We start from the raw sequence: 20,214 nt of genomic DNA, 5'->3' as shown, positions 1-20,214 counted from the left end.
ATGGACTAATAGCATGGAAACAACCCTATGATGCCACCTACACATGGGCAGCCAATTATTATCTTGAGGGGCAGGAAGTGCGTTATCAGTCTTGCTATTTAAAGCGTTAAACTACCATCTGTCCTCGACTTGGCCTAAGGTCAGTAAATGGAGCAGAAGCAGTGCAATAGTTTCATTCACTTTAAAACTGTGAGATGCAATGAGTCACTCCTCTTATCACAACCCTTAAGAAATTATTTGTTTTATGTTTGTGTAGAGGAGACTGGGGATAATTGTGATACTTTTAGCTGATTTATTCAGAAAATAATTAGCTGAAACCACTGATATTTCACCTTAAACTTCTTCAAAATGTCAGCAGCAGTTTCAAGCATCAATTAAATTTATAATTTAATCATGTCTGATACGATTCAACTAGAAGTACACAAAGGCAGATATTTAAAACAGCCATGCTGTATAATTGACAGTTGTATGTCATAAATGCAACAATCAATAAAAAAAAAATAATATAATATAATATAATATAATATATTTACATGTTGTTGACGTGTTAAAATTCACGTTTTTTGAACCTTTTGGTCTTCCTTAACACACAACTCGTGTGCACAGAAAGACGCACACCAGTATCGAGTTCCGTTTCACGCTTGAACAAACAATAACACACAGAATTATGCCAAAATGCCCATTTTGTCGAGTATCCTCATAAGAGCAGTCTTAAATAAACTTGAAGAGTTGTGAGAAAACGAGATGCGCGTCAGATCCACATTATGTTCGGCAGGTCTTAAAGTCACAGCAGCCTAATAAACCACTTGCTGTGATGTCTGTCATTAATGTTAATTAAAGAACAAAGGTAACACAGAAAATTGTAGCTTTAATAAGGATTAATCTATATGTAATTTATAATTTATGCAGTGAAGACTGTAAAGTGTTTGATAACTTTAATTTCTGTAGACTATATTAGACAGGTAGGAAGGCCACAGGTAAATATGACATTTATTATAATGGGTTTATGTGAAGATTGTTTTAAGTTCAATTAAATTAAAAGTTGTAATTTTCTAAAGGCTAATAAATGTTGAAATTGATAGCTTTTAGTTAAACTGTAATATTAAATGTCTATAATTAATGTTCAAAAAAAATCCATTTCATTGAGACATCAGTACCAGTTTTAGTATCAGTGATACTGAACTTCATTCATAAAAATATGCCATTAAACAAATACTGTATTTAAGTTGTTTCTACATTGATTTGGAGAGTAACTGTGTAATTATTACAATATAAAATATTAAAAACTCCAATGATTAATCACAATTATTTACAGAAAAATGTGTGATTAATTAGTTAATATTTTAATCGATTGACAGCACTAATTGTTACTGAAACTGTCCATTGTTCTGAGAGGTGGCAGATGTTACATTTATCTCTCCCCTCACTTTTTTTTTTTTTTTCTTTTTTTTGTCAGACATGTCTACTTATGTGGGGCTAAACACTTATTTGAGTTTTTCTCTTCAATTCAATGCATAAGTTCCAAGGTTCAACATCTCTATGGGCACAGAGAGACTGCCTCTCTAATCACTCTCCAGTGCACACACTTGTCATTCAAGAGGGTGTTTGAGTGTGTTTGCAATTTGGTGTTGATTCAATGGCATTGCCGAAGAAATGAAAACATACTGCTTGCAGAGAAAATATTGCTTGCAAACTTGTACTGAAAAGCTGGTTGTAATGGTTTTCCTTTTTTTTTTTTCAGTTTTGCACACCATATTATGAACAACAATCATTATTATTAAATCATAAATTATTATTATTGAATAAATGTAGAGATAATAGTAGGTATCAAATCTCCTCACCTTACTCAACATCACCATCAGCCAAAGATTCCCTCAGGATTCAATCCCTCAGAACCTGTGGGAGACAATATTGATGTAAAAAAGGCCCAGCAGTGTAAGTACGTCCTTCCTCAACTGAGGACTTTGATCCTGCCACATACCGGAGCTTCAGATACAGTTCCACTCAGTGGGCATTGTGTCTGTGCACGTCTATAGCTGTCTGGTTTGTCTCTGCAACCAAATCAGACAAAAATTGACTACAACAGACAGTCAAGACGGCTGAGACAATTATTAGTGCACCCCTGCCTGCCCTTGTCACTTCCAAATTGAGAAAACGGCAGGCAAAGTCACCAGAGACCCATTGACTGTTTTTGCTGCAGGCAATCTTTCTCAAGAACAGTTACCACTGTCCAATAAAGTTTCTTAAAAGGATATAACACTTTAATTTCTTATGAAATATGTAAAGGCATTTCAGCTGTTTATGGATCCATGTGTGTGATTGATTATTTTGATATCATATTTGATATTTACATTTCTGTTTTTCTCATTTAAACTACTTGTACAGACGTGTATTTTTCTGCATATAATATTCTTCTTAGCACACAAATACTGAACATATTCATTGTATTATTCTGAAAATGAGTCATAACATAAAAGTGCACTGAAAACCCTAATAAGTTAGCAGAACTCAAAATATTGAGGTAATCAGTTATATTAAGTTAATAAACTCTGAGATAAATTTAGTACAACTTTTGTACTAAACAAACAAACTGCACTCGAGAAAGGTAACTCATACATTAGATGCCCATCATACATATAAAAAATCATTTAAAAGGAGAATCTAGTTTTTTGAAATATACTCTATGCATTCATGTTGGTTTCAAATGTTTAAAAAAAGATTTTGTGGTGTGACCATCAAACAAAAAGTAAAAACATTTTCCTTACAGCTTGAATACACTTCCGTGTACACTGTAAAAAACATAATTGTTGGTTTAACTTAAAAAAGTAAGTTACCTGGTTGCCTTAAAATTTTGAGTTCATTGAAATTAAAAATTTAAGTTAATACAATGAAGGCGACTGAACTACATTAATTATAGTTGATTTGACAAAAGAAAAAATGTTATGATAACAAATCATAAGTGTACACATCTACTTAATATTAATAATTATTTCCAGATTTTAAATACATTTCTCAAGGATTTTTTTTTTTTTTTTTTTACAAATATCATACAATTTTAATTTATAAACATTATGTTTTTGGGCAGTTACATCACATTATATTTTATAATATGCCCAAAAACAAACAAACAAAAAAATTAAATATATATATCAAAAAGAATTTTAATTCCAAAATTAAAAACATGCTAATCATATAAGTCACTGCATGTATGAATTGCAGTTTGAATGTGTTTTTGAATAAAAGAATGCATAGGACAAATACATGAGTTTCATATTAATGACCCAAATATGCTGTTTTTCACGTGTCTATTTGATTTCTAATGTACGATTGTGCGAAGCTTACATTACCAAGGCAAATTCCCCCTGTATGTGAGTGAGCACAATTGATAAAAAGTAAAACTCTTTCTGATTCAGTGTAACATTGACAGAATTAGTATTTTATTCAAATGAGGCTATAATCTACAACATTTCAAATTCTGTATGCGTCCACATTCTATTTTAATCGATTTGTCTATTCACTCTATTCTCAAGGACACAGAAGCATTAAGGCGGCTGTTCACTGGCAGAGACCGGCAGAGACCTGTCAGCAGCAATGGATTGCAAATGAACTGAAGAACAATCTCTGCAATTCCATTCTCTGCCCTAAGAGGGAAGCAGAGAGTCAGAGACACAAGCAATACTGATGGAGATAATGAGAACAAACGTCTATATGGAGGAGCTTTTTCATATTTACTTACTTATAATTGCTTTCATCCAGCAGAGCAGGGAATATTTTTAAAATGGTGGTAAAGGGCAAGATCATTTAAGAAGTCTAATTTTCCGAGATTTAGACAGCAATCATGTGGATGCGGCTGGTCTGGAAAACCTATAACCCATACCTGACACCACTGGGTACTCGTGTATTAGAACACCCTGCGGTGTCTAATCACAGCTACCGTTTTGGCACAGACGTAGTAGACGACTTGAAGTAAAACATATAAGAATGGCGTGGTTTTCCCTCACTCGTGAGTCCTGACCCTTTTCTCGCCCACCCAAACAGACAGACGGGGCAGCTGGAGTTGTGTTGGACTTGGTCTTTGAAGGGGAAAAATGTTGTCAGCACAGAGACATGGCACCATAGCAGTACAAAGAACCCATTCTACACGCTCTTTGTGTGTGAGAGAGATGGTGTGTATGTAAGCATGTGTGCTCCACCGCTCTGCGTCACAACATGGGCAAGAAACCACTCTCAGCCTCTGGCACTGCGTGGTCTTTACCGAGGCGGGCCATCTGGGACCCTCACAGCAGCCTTAATGAAACCCAATAGTGCACCTAACTAAAAATAAACTCGCCCATATGGTCTCAAACACAACAATATGTACATAATATGGCAAGATGGAGGTTTGTTTTTCTTTCTGAAGGTTTATTTGAGGTCAAATTAACACTGTGACCCCTGAAGGCACAGTTCCAGTACTACTGTTTAAGTCGGTGTTTCCCAACTGGCGTGCCAAAACACCCTGGGGTGCCGTCTGGCGAGAAGGAAAAATCCTTCAAACATTTTTAAATGGCTAAAGTGTGTAAAAATTATTTATTATATACCATCAATCTCTGACGTCTCCAATAACAACAAATAACACACACACAAATTCATAATAAAAATGCAAATCATAAAGGTTGGTCAGCGTGGGATTGCGAGGGAATTTTCATTCCTGTGCTCACATCCAAATTGATTTCTTTTTTGCGGCTTGTTGTGCTTAAACGGTCAAATATACCAAAAAATATTGTCACAATGTCTATCTTGACGAGTATTCACATAAACACAGTTGGATAATGTCCTAAGTGAACATAAACAGTTGAGAAAGAAAACGCACATGCAACAGTATATTGGATCTGTGCGTCAGGTCTTAAAGTGACAGCAGCCTAATAAACATGCTGCTGTTCGTGTTTTTAATGTTAATCAAACAACAAAAGAGAAAGAGAAAATTACTTGTTGCTCTTGACTGAATAACTTTTGTAACTTTATTTGATTAATCTGTAATTTTTACAACTGAAAACTATCCAAGATTATTTTACATTTAATTACTTTATTCAGTTTCTGTCATATGCTATTTCTTACCTGAATAGCCAACTCAACGCACATGCGCGAGTGTTCACGAGATGAAACTGTTGCATGAACATGCTTTAGATAATATTATTTTGTAAATAAAGTGGTAAATTTTATATATATATATATATACACACATACATACATACATACATATATATATATATATATATATATATATATATATATATATATATATATATATATATATATATATATATATTACAGTGCATTAACTAATGTTAACAAATACAACTTTTGATTTTAATAATGTATTAGTAAATGTTGAAATTAACATTTAACAAAGATTAATAAATGCTGTAGAAGTGCAGTTCATTATTAGTTCACGTTAACTAATGTAGTTAACTAATGTTAACTAATGAAACGCAAATTAAAAAAAATTTACACTTATTTGTTTAGGTGATTTTAAAAACTTGATTGCATTTTTATCTGTCAGAGTAACTTGAATTATTGTATATAATTATTTTCATTAGCGTATTAATTCAAAGCTGTCTTGGTTTGCAGTATACGCCATATGAAGACTTTTTTATAAAATGTCAAAAATTAATTTTAAAAAATCATTTTGCATCCTTTCTTATTTTTCAATGACAAGTGCTATTTTCTGAGACTAACATTAATTTAAGTGTGCCATTGCTCTCAGTTCATTCAGGTGGACCCAATGGAAGTCTGCTGTAATTATTATATTATCAAAATCAATGGAGTGCTGCAGTGCTATTTATCATCTCAGCAAGCAGTCAAACACAGTCATTTAGTTGTATTATTTATTTGCCATCTTCTCTCATGATTATGCCTTTGTTCTTTAATAAATGATCGCTGGTGTCCTCTCAGTGACTTTGAACTGCAGAATAAAGCTTCGCGATATCTCGCTGCCTGGGCCGTGCCCATTTTTTTTTTTCCTGCGTACTACCCGTATTCCAAAACCATGCTAGTTTTTACTGGAAATGATAGTGCTGTTGTTCTGAAAAGGCAGTCAGGCACAGTTAAAAATGAATGGAAGGGGTCACTGGAGAACATCTCTCCAGCTTTGAGAGGAAAGCCACTCCTATAGTAAATCTGTTCACCATTCAGTGTTGAATCTGGCCTCGGTATGAGTCCAGCTGCTTTGTCACATCTTTTAAAGCATTGTTTAATTTCACGACTCAAAAACTTCTGTAGAGAAAATTCTGGCAAAGAAATGCTAAATTTGCAGCAGACTACTATAATTACTCTGCTCCTACAGATGCTTGGCGATGAGTGTGAGATTTGCTTTTGTAGAGCAGCACCCAAGGTTAACTCCTGACGATTGTGACAGGCCATTTTTATCCATCTTTTTCAAATGAATTGTCATAAAGGACAATAACCAGAAAATCTAACGCCCACTCAACAGCCTCATCCATCCCCCATTCTTTTCTGTGGCAGGCAGTTGTCCGTGTCTGACGAGCGCCCAGACGAGCGTGTTTGTGCTAGACTGAACGGCTGCATTTTAAGTGTCTCTTGGCAGACACGCAGCAAATACCTGTGCCAGGTGGATCGGCAACCCCAACACTCGCGCACACGCACGCACGCACACACACACACACACACACACACACACACACACACACACACACACACACACACACAGGGCTCAGGTGCGACTGCGAGTCCTAGAATTCCCAAAACAGCCAGTATGGTGCAGACTAGCACTTTCAAACCTGTTTCAAACTTTTCACCTTTTCACTTCTCTTTTATCTAGTAATTTATTATTGTTAACATAAACAAGTTTGTAGCGCAGATAGTTTTACTGTTTATAATTATTCTTCTAGTTGTTTACCTATAGTGGCTAATGAAGTGAGATTAACACAATTTTCGTAAGTCAGAAGTCTCGCACATTCACAGAAAATAGCTTACTTAATATGAAACATTCTCATGTTTAAGACAGCTTGGGTTGTGCATTTTTCTTGTAGGAGTTTACTCTGTGATCTCTGCTATTTTTAGATGTATTTTGTCCACAAAAAAGCATTTTTTCCCTGTACAGTGACTGACAGATGTTTTTAATGCACAGTGCATAGACCCGATTTATCAATAATGACATTTGTAACGATTTTCATTATTGATGGATTCTGTGTATGATAGATTCCACATTTAGCCTCAGTGGCCATCGCAACTTTCAGTGCAGCGCAGCATAGAAAATTGTGAGAAAATTAAGCACAAAATGAAATCTATAATATATAGATATTAGAATTAGTTGTGATCGAGTTTAGTTTGCTACACAGTTTTCTGAGATTTTAATGGAAATACGTGTACACAGAGAAAAGTCCATAAAAATAGAGCACAAACTGTTTTAATATGAAGGAATTTTTTTTGTAGTGATTTTTACTCGTGTTTTGAATTACACATTGCATTGCCTTGAAAAGTATCGATATTCGATTCCATTTTTAATGCCACAGGGAAGAACTGCTGTATATACTGACAAATAGATATTTTTAATATTACCTAATTTTTTGTCCAAACATTGAAAGTCTAGGCAATCAATAATTTCTTCTGAAGAGATCACTTTATATGATGACAGATTTTAATTTACGCATTTTTCCTGTATAAACATTGCTCAATTAACATTACAACTATCTCACCTAAATACTATCTCTCCTCAATCAAAGTATTTGTGTTTTTACAATAGGGTAACTGTGTTGCAATTGCACAAGATATCTTGATTTCAATCTTTGAATTAAATTTAAAAAAAAAAGACAGCAATACAGTCAGCAATAAAATAAGAATAAATCAACAAACCACTAAGGATAAGACAAACAAATACAATAGAAAGATATAAATTAAATAGCTTTAGTTTACCCAAAAATGAAAATTCTTTCATTAATTACTCACCCTTCGTTTATCTTCGCAACACAAATTAAGATATTTTTGATGAACTCAGAGAGGTTTCTGTCCCTCCATAGAGATCCAACGCAACTACCACTTTCAAGATCCAGAAAGGTAGTAAAGACATCATTAAAGTACTCCATGTGACTCCAGTGGCTTAAACCCAATTTTATGATGTGACGCGAGTGCTTTGTTTGTGCAAAAAAATAAATAAATAAATTTAAAAAAAAAATTATCGCAAATTAATAATTTTCATCTGCTATTTTTATTGTATGAAACTAAGACGCTGGGTGAAAAAAAAAAAACAAGTTGGGTTAAATATCAACAAACCCAGCGATTGGGTTGTTTTGCCCCAACGGTTGGGTTAAATGTTTGACCCAACCTGCTGGGTAGTTTTATTTAACTGAACTATTGTTTAAAAAAAAAAAATATTGCTCACCTAAAACGAACACATAATAACATTTATTAATGTGTTTTATAAATGAACACTTATTAATAAGTTTGATAAATAATAATTAAATAATAAACATTTATTAAATTGCTTATTAATAAATGTTCACCTTTTGATCATTAGTATTGCTTCTAATAATTATGCGTCTGATTTTTAATTTCCAACCTATTTTGGGTTCATTTTAAACCAGCCATATAATAATTTTTAATCAATAGTTGAGCTAAATAAAACTGGCCAGCAGGTTGGGCAAACATTTAAGCCAACTGCTGGGTCAAAACAACCCAATCGCATATTTAACCCAACTAGGGTTGTTTTTAACCCAGGATTTTTTAGAAGATAAAGAGCACTCAGCTGTCTTGTGTTTATATCTGAATACATCACATAATTATATTTGAAAAAACATCCAACAAACAGCATTTTCTTAAATTAGGTTTTAGTTATGGCCTGAATTTACCTGAAAAATGAGAAAAGGGAAGAGCACTGCAGATTGGTCATCTTTATTTTTTCAATAATAAACAGATGCTTTGCGGATCCCTTTTTTCAATATCCTCTTCTAAGAAATCAAATTAATATAATTTACATCTCAAAAAACAAGCCAAATGCATTTTCAAAACTGCTTCTCTTGCAGGAGCAGAATGAAATAAAAGCAACTTTCGTACTGTTCTGAATCATTAAACTCGAAGAAGAAATAAATTCAGTAAACTCATATCGAGGTTAAGCCAACAACAGAAATGATTTTACCTGTTTGCCCGAGGAAAGTACCTTCTAAAATTGCAGTTTTCTTTTCAAGGCTCATTTAAATGATATATTTTGATAAGCATAAGATCTACAATTTTGTGGAATATAAATGTTTCTAAAGAACTGACTGAATAATTCAAAGTAAAAAAAAAAATTATGTAAAAACAATAATAATCAAAACAACACAAACTGCTGCTGATTTATCATAGAATTTCAGACAATATAGCCTATTTTTAAAGAGGCTTTTAGATTTGTATTTTGTCTTTGCCTTTAATGACAACAATCAACAGCACCTTTAATGATGCAAAAGCAGAATACATTTTACATCTTATTATATAAAACCAATTTCCGTGCTTGAATAAACTGACTGAAACACTATTTTCATTCGTTTGCACTTTCATTCATTTCATATGGCTCTGAAGTGGATACTGTATGCGTATGGAAATACAATAAAATAATATTAGCGCTTGTTCATTAAGTGTGTTTGTAAATCCACATGCCGCGTACCCAGTAGCCATCAGTGAGGGGGAGGAAGCCAGGCGCCTAAACTCCAGAACAGAGACAGCTGCCTGACATGCACATAAACCTATTTATTCATCTAGTGCATATCCTCCTAATTATTCTAGTAAGTCTTAAGCAGACTATTTGAAGGTGCCACAGCGGCTGACATTTAACAGCCTCCAACTGTTTCACATGCTAAGGACAATAGGGTTTAAATGCAGGGAATGATTAATAATGTTTGTCAGGCAGACTTAAGAAAGGCAAGTCTCATATCGCTGAAATCGACACTCCTCTTCACATCAATAAGGACCGCTGCCTGAGCTCTCGCACACGCAGAGACACATTTTCATGTAATTGAGTTTCTTATGGTAGATGAGATCAAATTCATGTATAACTTCATATTCTTCAAGGATTCATATTTTGCCCAGCGCAGTAAAATCAGAACTACTGCTGCTTCTGTTCCTTTTTTTCATGATAATCTAGAGATTGTTGTATTTATGTATTTGCTTGTTGAATTCATGCTGTGGAATGGAGGGGAGTCATACTTCATGGCTCATTGTTTGTTCCTTCCTGTGTGAGTCATTGTGCAGAATTATTGTACTTCACTCTGGAGTCTCATTATGAGTTTGTGCCCTCTGGATTAAGTGAATCACAATGATTTTTGCCAAGTTGATGCATTATTTAGTTACCCACCATGCACTCAATTTTTATTTATAGTGCTATGACTGATATTACCACTGTATTGGACTTTGCTTTAAGGTTTTCATGTAGGTTGCCACTGTAGAAATGTGCTATTCACAGTCAGCCATGATTCATTTATTCAATGTCCGTTAAAAGACGAGACCCTTTTCACATTTCCGTGGTTCTCCGAAGCGAACTCGTCATAGTTGGGTAAACTTCTATAGTAGTGAACGAGAGATGACAGCAAATATAATTTTTGTATTTACATTTGCTCCAATATCAAAGGAAAACAAAGATAATGTTTCTGTGACTTTCCAAAAGAAGAAAAAAATATCGAGAGATTACAGCAGTCAGAAGAGAGAATGAGGTGAAATTTGTCATCATTCCCTCAGCCGTTGTATTCGAAACAGTCAAGCAGCAGTGTTAATTCATGTTAGCACCAATGTAATATAACACAAAGTATAGCATTATAATTGTATATATATATATATATATATATATTTTTTTTTTTTTTGTAATTAAAATATTAAAAACTTTACTAGATTTAAGATGAATGATAATGATGATGAGATTTGAATAACTGTGGAAATGTGTCATCACTGTCTGTGAAAAAGGTCCACTGTAAGGCAAGAATTATTCAGCTAGTCATGTGATCTCAACATGGTGGCCCTCATGGGTATGGGAAACACATATTCACTATTAACTATGACTTTTCCCTTAATAAACTCCTAATTTGCTGTAAGGCAAGAATTATTCAGCTAGTCATGTGATCTCAACATGGTGGCCCTCATGGGTATGGGAAACACATATTCACTATTAACTATGACTTTTCCCTTAATAAACTCCTAATTTACTGCTTATTAATAGTTAGTAAGGTATCTGTTAAGTTTAGGTATTGGGTAAGATTAAGGGATGTAGAATATGGTCATGCAGAATAAGGCCTCATGAGGCGACCCGCTCCATGTAAAACAAAACAGCTTGTGATATGAGTGGTGCCTCCTGGGACATGTTTATTTCTTTTCTATTTCATTTGTCTAATTCATTTCTATTTATTTCTTTATGTGTAAAAAATTAAATGAGGAAAAATTAGTGAATGCACCTTTAAGTCTGCAGTTTAAATACACTTTAAAAAAATGTTTTTTCGAAGTTTTAAATAAAACAAATATTATTGGAGTATGTTTTAAAGGGTTCATAACATTATGCTTGAACCATTGTAGTCACATGAACTGTTTTAGATATGTTTTGAGCACCTTTCTGGGTGTTTGAAAGTCTACGTTAACTTGCTCTCAATGCAGGCCTCACAAGCCATCGGATTTTATCAAAAATATCTTAATTTGTGTTCTGAAGATGAATGAAGGCCTTACAGGTGTGGAACGACATGAGTAATTAATGACAGAATTTTCATTTTTGTGTGAACTAACCCTTTAAAAGGAAACACTGTTTTCTACTTTAATTCAGTGTGTTTCACTCAAAAAAATTATTTTACGATCCTGTTCAGTTTATTAAAAAAAAAAAAACTTTTTTATTTAACACCATTTTATTAGGTTTCCCATTTAAACATAATTGCATTGTGTTAAACTGATTTCAAAAAGTTGCGTTTTGGCTCAACTCAATTTTTTCATTTTGAAAGAACATGTTTCAATTAAGTAGGCCAAAAATAACATGACTGTTCAATTTACATAAATAAGTGAAGTTAATCCAACACAATTCTTTTCAACCACTTTACTTAACCCATTTGAGTTGAGTACATAAATGATTTTATTTGTGTTAAAATAGCATTAAGACTAGGATGTTCCCTTCTCATCATGCTTTGAACAGAGCTGGAGAGTAAATACTGAAATAAAATGTTTTTTTATGCATTTTTTCATCAAGATGAAAAAATTGGGAGACTTGTTAAGACTTGTTAATGTTCTTAGCTTGTTAATGTGTACATTTAAAAGAGTTTCTGGTATGCTATTGTTTTTGGAGGTTACCATTGCAGTGAAGTGTAGAGCATGTGCTTGGGGTGAGGACCTGCTAACAACAATTAAAGTTGTTTTAATAATAAAAAACAACTACTTTGGGCATGCCATGGATGTAACAAAACCGTCTTCTGGTTAGCGCCTAACAATAAGACTCTTTACAAAGTATAAAGTTATTCTTGTTAGAATACATTGGTAAAGGTTGTAAAAATTGTTCTTGAATGCATTCACTAAATAAACTAATCAATTAAACTTGATTACTTTGAATTTTTGTTTGATATTAATTTTAGGATAATTGAACATAAAAATGTTAACCTGATTCAACTAAATGGCATTGAATTAACCTTATGTAATAAACTTAAGTTTACTGAAATAAACAATGTTAATTGAATGCAACATAACCCAGTTACGTGGAACCTGTTGACATAAAAAAGTTAAGTAAACCCAATGTATCAAGTGTACTTGCTGTTTCTTTGTAATTATTTGTGCAATTTGTGAGTGAAAACTGTTTCAAAGTAAATCCTATGCCATTTTTTTTCCCAGTGTATGAAATACATGAAATAAGAAGTACCTTTTTAGTAGCCAGTGCTGTTACCAAGGGAAAAAAATCATACCTGAATGCCTGGCTTACTATTTACTGCTCTGATAGCTTCATCACTCATGCAGCTGCACATGTTGTTCAGTATATAATCATTTCAGCTTCACAGCTGTGCACTTTATTTTTATACAATTCAATTTGTTTAGGCAGAATGCGCCTACAGAGCAAATAAAAAAAAAAAAAAAAAAAAATTCCATGCTGCAATATTTTGGCCAAAAGCTCCTTCAAAAATAATTAGTTTTCCTTTTTAAACTTCACGTTAGAAGAAAGAAAGCATGAGAGAGTAGGATTTGCGCTCACTTAAGGAGTAGTATTCTTGTTACCCAGTGACTCATTCACCTTGAATGAGAGCATACTTCACATCTGAGTCACTGAGGTTACACCCCTTGACAAGTCATCAAGATTGCACCCTCGGCAACAGTAACTCAACCAGTTTCTCTGCAGCAGTTTGATGCTGCTGCCACTATGATTTCCACACCCAAACTATCGTTTTCTCTAGAGCCTATTTTCTCAGGCAACACAATACAACAACATTTTAGAAAATTAAATGCCAAATCCAGTTTCTTCTGTATACAAGCAAAACTGGATGGAGCTAAAAGTAGTTTGAACTCACTGGTTGTAGTTGCACACAAGCACCATGATATAATGGCAGTCCTGCACACTTTTTCAAGAATGGATGTCATCTCTTTCCCCTTGATGCTATAAGATGAAAGGTTATTTTGCAGAAAATGGTAAGACATTGAGGGGAAATGGACGTAAGAGAAAATCTTGCTCATCATCAGTGTACCTTAGCAAAAGAGATTCCGCGATATGAGTCACCAGAAACATGCATACGAAAACACCCTCTTTCCTTCCTTTACACAGAGCACTGATCCCAATGATAATGCTTTTAGTCCGGGTGTAGTAAAAGCACTTGCCCATGCAGGCATACATTATGTATATGATGCCAAACCTAATTTTTCAGTGCTCTAAAGGAGGAGTCATTATGAGAAAGATTATCCCCTTTCAATCCAATCACTGCTTGGGTCATTTAAGTTTCATAAGACCCGATGATGTAAATAATCAGTTAATTGTTAGAGATTACATGCCTATGAAGACTTTGCAGGTGCTGAGTTATATCGCTTTGTATAAACAGATGTATATTTTAGGGAAGGGCTTCACAATGCTTGACTAATGGCTTTGAAATAGCCATTTGGTGATATCTGGATTTTATGTACAGTACATGCAGACTTTATATGCATATCTATCTATCTATAGAGAAGGATCTATGGGCAGATGGATGTACGGATAGATAGATCCAGCAAATTCAGCTGAATGAAGGACGTGAAACAAAAGCTGCCTTTCAAGGATCCTTCCAATTGAGATGGCCTAAAGTGAGGTTTGATGATGTGACAGCCGAGCTATGCAGCCTTTGTAGGAAGCAGCCTTCTGTTTAAGAAGCACCCAATGTCTGCACCACATAAACATTACAAATGTTCTGTCTTTTGATGTACCAATGAACATAAGAGTCTCCATAGACTCCCGGCATCTGAGCCACTGAGGACACAGTGGATGAATTTCATTTATGAAGGAAATGTGCCGAAGAAAACAGGTAAAGTCTTATATGTTTGTGCAAATCATTTTACGCCAGACTGCTTCACAAACGAGGGTAAGTTCAACGCTGGACTTCTTCCTGAATCTCTCCATCGGTGTCCGACTCCAGTTCGAACTTCGAACATATAAGGCTGAAAACTGCTACCGACAATTTCAGACATTCTGGCTGCGTGAGATTCTCCAGTTGTGTTGTTGCTGTAAAGGCCCCGCCCTCTTCTGGAAAGTGCAGCTCATTTGCATTTAAATGTACACACACAAAAACGGCGTGTTTTTGCTCACACCCAAACAGGGGCAAATTGGATATGGTACAATAAATTATCTGTGGGGTATTTCGAACTGAAACTTCACAGACATATTCTGGGGACACTAGAGACTTATATTACATCTTGTAAAAAGAGGCATAATAGGTCCCCTTTAAATGACTTTTCACAGTGAAGTGGCTCACCAATATCAGCAGCTAAAAAGCCTCCTCACTCAATGACACCTCTTCCTCCATGCTTCAACTGTGGTAGAGATGCATTTACTATTATATTTCTCAGCAGATTTTCAAGACACCGCTCTGCATCACTATGCAACTCGTGTTTTACTTCACACACAACTTCCCATATTCTGCCAAAAACTTCATTACGTCTTTGATGTTTTTCTGAGACAGCAATGGCTTTTTAAGTAATGCATTTGCTTAAATTTGGCTAATTTCCTGACTAATAATTTGTAATTAAGACAGTTAAAAGCTTAGTGTTGAGCCATTTTTTGCTTGGACCATTTTTTTTGCCTAGGAGTGTCTACTGTATATATGATTTGCTGTTGTTGAGAAAGATTTAAAGGGGTCATGACATGGATTTCTTTTTATTATTATTTTAGTATCTTCCTTGAGGTTCACTTATGATGTTAATAAAGTTTTTTTGCACACACACACACACACACACACACACACACACACACACACACACAAAACAAAAACAAATATATAAGTGGAAAAACTATTACTTTCAACCTTTCAACTTTTTAAGGGTCTGGATGCTGGGTTCCTTCTGAAGTCTGTACAGAGATACAAATGAGCTATTTAAACTTCCCGTCAGGGCAAATATTCTTTCACTCTTCCATTTGTCCTGTTGTCGACAGACTCAGGTAAGTAGAGTACGTCAGAAACTGAATGCACATCTGTATACTGTATCCACTGTAGACAGCATCATTGATTATAATGGGTTACATTTACTTTTGATGCGACACAACGCTTACATCCAGCGTAGGCAAATGTCAGCCATTAAGCAACTGAATGGCAGTGGGCAGGGCCTGTGGTGTGATGATGTATAACTATTCGTCGATATCTTGCTCTGGAGGCAGGCATATGCAAATCCATTTGCCTGTGTGATGTCACAGATCCCACAATATTAGAACAAGACATTTTTAGAGCTTGATTAAATAAATGCTTTGTTTACAATAAGGAGGACACTTTAAGCTGTGAAACTTGCAGGATTTTATAATGGTACAAAGACTTATATGTCAAAAGTTCAAGGGAAATTTGATTTCTCATATCATGACCTCTTTTAATAGTCAAATAGTCAAAGGTTTGGACATTTTTTTACTACATTTGTTTATTTATAAAGGTATGTATAAAGTTTTGCTTTCCCTGTTTAACAAAATAATGCAAACAGCATTTGTAATGATTTGCATTATTTAAATGATTCTCAGAAACCTGTAACAATTACATAGGGATAAAAGAAATTAACAACAAAGGGTAAAATAAATATCACATGGCTTTCCTCCCTGATCTAATTTGACACTTTCCACAAACAAAAGAATACATATCTAAATGTGAAGGAATAGTGCATCTAAACATGTGATTCAACATCACTTCAGCATCATGTTGATAAAAACATTCCCAAAGCATTACATTTCAAGCTCTAAACAAAGCCATTTTTAAACAAATTTGAACTTTTGTCAATAAACACCCGTAAAATCTGGGAAACTAAAACTATGTCCCTCCAGAGACACATCTATCCGGTCAGTGACTAATATCAAAGGTTCTCAGAGTGGAGAGCCATGCCTGCAACATGATGCAGCATACCCTTGATCACCCCCTGCCTTCAAGTATCCCATAATGACCGAAAAAGGGCTGGGACGGGAATGCTAAGCGGGGTTGTGTCTGTATACCCCAAAAGGTGCAGTGGGTTGTTCACTTCATTCTATATTCAATTGGGCATAAAAAAACTACATTTATGCCAACCTGGAACAAACATGCAGCCTGATGGCTTTTCCAGTTGAGCGGGGAAATGGTCAAGCGATGAAAAGACTATGGGTGTGGATGGCGCATGACAAATTAGTTGACTTAACTGATGCTGGTAACACTAAGACATTTCGTTTTCTTAATCACCCTCATAATTACCTAACAATATTGTAAAGAGTTCAGAACACTGTACACTGGTCAATTGATTATTTAAAGTAATAGTTCGCACAAAAATGAAAATTCTGTCATTAATTACTCACCCTCATGTTGTTTCAAACCTGTAAGACCTTCGTTCATCTTCGGAACACAAATTAAGATTTTTTTGATGAAATCCGAGAGCTTTCTGTCCCTCTATAGACAGTGATTTAATTACCACTTTCAAGGTTTAGAAAGGTAGTAAAGACATTGTTAAAATAGTCCACGTGACTGCAGTGGTTCAACCTTAATGTTATGAAGCGACGAGAATACTTTTTGTGTGCAAAAACAAAACAAAAATAACAACTTTATTCAGGTTCTACATCAGAACGGTGACTCATTATTGTCCAACGCTGTACACGTGAGCAGCACAACAAATGCGTGTGATGCTGCCACAGGATCCGGCCAATAATGAGTCAGCGTTCTGACGTAGAATCTGGAAGCGCTGAACTGTGTCTACAACGTTAAACAGCGTAGGAGACTGACGGGGAGAGAAGAAATTGTTAAATAAAGTCATGATTTTTGTTTTGTTTTGGCGCACAAAAAGTATTCTTGTCACTTCATAACATTAAGGTGGAACCACTGTAGTTACATAGACTATTTTAACGATGTCTTTACTTCCTTTTTGGGCCTTGAAAGTGTTGATTATATTGCTGTCTATGGAGGGGTCAGAGAGCTCTTGGATTTAATCAAAAATATCTTATCTTATTTTTACGGGTTTGGAACAATATGAGAGTGAGTAATTAATGACAGAATTTTCATTTTTGGGTGAACTAACATTTAACATTCAGGCATTTGTACAATAGGATTTAGAGTTATAAATCTGAGCAGAATAATATGACATTTTCATAGGTTTAACAACATGTGACATTCACTAGCACTGATTTACTACAAGGAGGAGAAATAATAGACAAAATAAGGAAAAAAAAACTTGCTGTCCGTAAAGTGAGGGTTGCCCGTTGAAACAATGTAGCTCTTTGTGATATTTTTACATTTTGAAATCACAAGCTTATGATTCATCAGGACTGGGTAACCCATACCAAAGCTGAACATAATTTATTCCACATAGGCCAGAGAGAAGTACAGGAAGAGAAAAAGCAAGAGAGAGAGAGAGAGAGAGAGAGACATGAGTGTTGCCAAAGCCTAATATTGAGGGCTGATTCCAACTTTCCCCTCTTCCTTGCACGCACTGACACACAGTTATTCCCTAATGTTCTGGGAACAATTACCGTTTCCGAAGTTTAAATGGGGACAGAATGTCCCCATATGCGTCAGTGACACCTGTTTGAAGTGGTTACCACAACCATACAGCAGTACAAAACAAAACAAAATGAAAGTTATATATATAGATTTCAGTGATTCATTCAGTTTGTGTTTTGCGTTAAAACACAAGCTCTGTCATATTCTGTGATTGTTTCTGAAGAGCATGAGACCGCACACATTGTGCTGTGTGAAATACAGACTGAGCTGAACGTCACAACACCACCTCTGTATGGCCAGATGATACGCAAACAACATTTCTTGGCTGGATAAAGCAAACCAGCGTCTCACTAGTAAAGTTTTGATGGATGAGGATTGCAATCAAGGTAAAGACAATCGCAGTGACGTACAGGAGTCGTACAGTAAGCACGCACAAGTCTGTTAAATTGATGCGCAAACATAACGTGTGTGCGCTCTCGACACACTGATTGCACACTGTATTTATGCACAGACACATTTCAGTACATTCACATTTTTTTCTACACACATTCAGGATGTTTCGATTTGTCACGTGTATGTTGCCGTGTTTATTCAGGCATATGCAGTCAGATCAGGGCGGTTGGTTTAGAGTTTTTTTTTTTTTTTGCATCTTCATATGGTCCTGTTTGGTATCGCAACTCGACTTAATTAAAATGTAAACAAGCTATTTGCTGTTGCACTGTACACATAATACACACTGAATTCTGAAAAGTTTTTTTTATGTAATGGTTTGTTTTTTCATGGGTGCTTTGGTATGCATAAATTTATCCATTATACTGACTCCTTACTTCAGTTGGTTATTTAGTGTCCTTTTGGAGTCTCCAAGTGTCCTTTTTTGGAAAGACACCAAAATTTACCTTGAAAAAAGCTTGCAGAAAATACAGTTTTGTGTGAATCACCCTTCAATATGATGGTTTACTTGGCTAAATATAGCAAATGATGACAAGTGTTCAACAAGATGAATGTTGTATGCTTAATTTCAATTTTAAATTTTAATTTTCAATTAATCGCGATAATTTTTTTTTTCTATTGACAGCCCTAATATACAGTGTGTGTGTGTGTGTGTATATATATATATATATATTATATATATATATATATATATATAAAACGGACATAGGCCGGTAAGAGCTGTGTGTGTAGAGATTCTCAGAAACCTGTAACAATGACATTGAAATTGACATTGACAATGAAATTAACAACAAAGGGTAAAATAAAAATCACATGGCTTTCCTCCCTTATCTAATTTGACACTTTCCACTCCCCTGATCTCAAGAGGCACTCTAGCGACTGATGCTAGAGACTGCGGTCTTTAGCCGCCTGACTCCCATGCTGGCCGACCGGGGTTCGAGTCCCACTTAGAGCGGGCGGTTCGAACAGGAGGGGTATATACATACAGTGGGTACGGAAAGTATTCAGACCCCCTTAAATTTTTCACTCTTTGTTATATTGCAGCCATTTGCTAAAATCATTTAAGTTCATTTTTTTTCCTCATTAATGTACACACAGCACCCCATATTGACAGAAAAACACAGAATTGTTGACATTTTTGCAGATTTATTAAAAAAGAAAAACTGAAATATCACATGGTCCTAAGTATTCAGACCCTTTGCTCAGTATTTAGTAGAAGCACCCTTTTGATCTAATACAGCCATGAGTCTTTTTGGGAAAGATGCAACAAGTTTTTCACACCTGGATTTGGGGATCCTCTGCCATTCCTCCTTGCAGATCCTCTCCAGTTCTGTCAGGTTGGATGGTAAACGTTGGTGGACAGCCATTTTTAGGTCTCCAGAGATGCTCAATTGGGTTTAAGTCAGGGCTCTGGCTGGGCCATTCAAGAACAGTCACGGAGTTGTTGTGAAGCCACACCTTCGTTATTTTAGCTGTGTGCTTAGGGTCATTGTCTTGTTGGAAGGTAAACCTTCGGCCCAGTCTGAGGTCCTGAGCACTCTGGAGAAGGTTTTCGTCCAGGATATCCCTGTACTTGGCCGCATTCATCTTGCCCTCGATTGCAACCAGTCGTCCTGTCCCTGCAGCTGAAAAACACCCCCACAGCATGATGCTGCCACCACCATGCTTCACTGTTGGGACT

General features: G+C 35.3%; 1 long non-coding RNA gene across 5 annotated transcripts in view; it reads right to left on the bottom strand.

The window, feature by feature from the left end:
* Window positions 1-20,214, bottom strand: part of LOC127525665 (uncharacterized) — a 94,102-nt gene that overhangs the window by 33,563 nt on the left and 40,325 nt on the right. For 4 of the 5 annotated variants that reach the window (XR_007933399.1, XR_007933397.1, XR_007933398.1 and 1 more), the window contains exon 5: window positions 1,842-1,896. This is a non-coding gene — a long non-coding RNA (uncharacterized LOC127525665). Of the gene's footprint in view, window positions 1-1,841; window positions 1,897-1,981; window positions 2,052-20,214 lie in introns of all 5 variants that reach the window. The other variant, XR_007933401.1, reaches the window with a different exon arrangement.

The sequence above is a fragment of the Ctenopharyngodon idella genome, chromosome 2, assembly GCF_019924925.1.
Source record: "Ctenopharyngodon idella isolate HZGC_01 chromosome 2, HZGC01, whole genome shotgun sequence".
NCBI lineage: Eukaryota > Metazoa > Chordata > Actinopteri > Cypriniformes > Xenocyprididae > Ctenopharyngodon > Ctenopharyngodon idella.
This window is presented reverse-complemented; position numbering and strand designations above follow the sequence as displayed.